The following is a 2674-nucleotide window of genomic DNA, read 5'->3' on the forward strand; positions in this document are numbered from 1 at the left end:
TAGCAGCCCATTGAATAAGAGCGTGAAGATCTTCACAGGGAGGGGTGGGAGACAACACAAGACTTTCACCCTGTAAACAAGTGTTCATGTCCCTGGAGTGTTTTAGTCCAAACCACGTTTTTTCCTATCTTAACCCGCATTTTGTCCTCATGTTGTCCTCATGTTGTCTTCATGTTGTCTTCATGGTGTCATCGAGGGTTAACTAATCATTGTGGTGTCTGAAAATAACTGACGTCACTACTATCCCGACTAACGCTCACCTATTCTTGGCTAAATTTAATGATCATGTTCAAAATCAGACAACATACGTTTTCATAAAATATCTCACTAACCCGTTCATGAGAATGTGTTGGGTCTCATGAGTTATTGTAGAAAGTAAGAAGTCTTCTGGCCCAAATGAGTGTTACTCTTGATTTCACTTTGACTTCAAACCAGTCTTTCTCCTCCAGGAGGGTACGTGGATGTGGTCTGATGGATCCGCATTCAACTACAAAAACTGGAGTGCGAGGGAGCCTAACAACTGTTGTGGAGGGGAGCACTGTCTCATGATGAACTGGCCTCCAGGTAAAAAAACAGTTAAAACATATTGTTTCACTTTTAAATATAAAGGTCAAATGTAATCAGTTCTATTGGTTGTTAACTCTCTTTACAGGAGAAAACTGGAACGACTCGATATGCACCGGCCAGTTTCCTTTCGTATGCTCCAGGGACCTGTGTGTGTGACTCTAACACACCATCATGATGCTTCTACAGCTCAAATATAATCTCTATCATTGATTCATCTCTAATCTCTCTCATTGATTCATCTCTAACCTCTCATCTCTATCATTGATTCATCTCTAATCTCTACCATTGAGCTCTCTGCTGACAGATGACTCCCTTTCCCATGTTTCCTGTCTGAAGAGTCAGGGACCAGATCACATTTGGGTTTAAAATCAGACAGAAACTGGCTCACTGAGCTGGACCAAAACTAATCAGTTTTTGGATTTTTAATCTATAATAAATTAAACAAAATGAAATACAGAAAACATTTGAACAGTCAGACATCTTTTCTGTTCTAGTTAACTGAATATAATCTGTTATGAACATCACCCACTGATCTGATTAAATACTAACACACTAATTAGATTTCTCTATGAGAGTTATTACAACTCTCAGGTGTGTATGGTAAATATAAAGTTCCATCAAGCAGACGTTAGTTTAGCATAAAGACTGAAAGCAGCTAGCTTGACTCAATCCAAAGGTAAACCTACCAGATATGAGTGGTGATGATCTTTTTATATAAAATGTCCAATTAGAAAATAAAAGTGGATATTTTATCAGAGCTTTCTTTAATCCAAGAGGAGAATGCAACTGTAATAACACTTCATAATAACTATCAATAATTCATATAGTCCTCTGGTTTAATGGACTGGTTTCTTTTTATTCTTCAAACTGATGTGTTGTGTTCTTTATTCATCTGATTTACTTTACTATATAATCAACTAAGCATTCAAAAATAAAAGACATACAGTCTTAAACAGTGTCTGGTCCTGTTGTTATTTTCTAAAAGGGACAAGTCATTAATATTTATCCTGGGGGGTGAAAGTGGCCCTTGAAACCAAGGGGTAAGGGGTAGGGGTAAAAACATAGCCCCATGAAATGGGACACCACTTGGTTGCATCACAAACTTCCAAGTTGCCGTCTCCGTCTGTCGACTGTGTGGGTTTTGCAACAGGGACATCTGCATTTATATACTACCGGTCAAACGTTTGGGGTCACTCTCAAATGTCCATTGGACTCGATTAAGGACAGAATCCCAGATGAGATCAGTTGCCTTGTTTTTTTTAACCAGGGCAGTTTCCAGATTACATTATGTGCTTACATAATTGCAAAAGGGTTGTTTAATGTTTTCTTTACATTACGTTAGTTTGTTAAAATAATATCAGATTAGTAAACAAAATGTGCCTTTGGAACATTGGATGAATGGTTGCTGATAATGGGAAATGTAGATATTGCATTAAAGATCAGCCCCCCCACCCAGATCAGCTGGTATCCTGTCTATAATGGAGGGGAATGGACATTTGTAAATGACCCCAAACTTTTGACCGGTAGTGTATATTTTATAGTTGTTTTATGTTCACTTTGGTGGTGCAGAGGCAGATGTTCTCATCTGTGTTGTACTTAGGTCTGTTTGCAATACATATGTGTGTACACATGTATCATGTATACATACATATACACCCTGTATACATGGTGTGTTGTATATCTGTTTCAGTTATCATCGTTTAGAATGTCAGTGATTTTCAGAAAAACATTTTGTTAACAAAAATCTGTTTTTATTGCTGATAAATTAAACAGAACAGGCAAAAACATGACATAAAATGATGTTACAGAACCATTATCAACTATTAGAACCATAACTAACATGTCACACACATAAAAAGGCTTCACATGTGTAAAATTGGGGCGGCTGTGGCTCAGCGGTAGAGCGGTTGTTTGCCAATCGGAAGGTTGATGGTTCGATCCCCGCCCCTGCAGTCATTGTCGAAGTGTCCTTGGGCAAGACCCTGAACCCCGAGTTGCCCCCGGTGCTGCGCATCGGAGTGTAAATGTGTTGAGTGTGTATCTGATGAGCAGGTGTGTAGATGTGTGTGAGTGTGTATCTGATGAGCAGGTGTGTAGATGTGTGTGA

This window comes from Etheostoma cragini, chromosome 11, assembly GCF_013103735.1.
Source record: "Etheostoma cragini isolate CJK2018 chromosome 11, CSU_Ecrag_1.0, whole genome shotgun sequence".
NCBI lineage: Eukaryota > Metazoa > Chordata > Actinopteri > Perciformes > Percidae > Etheostoma > Etheostoma cragini.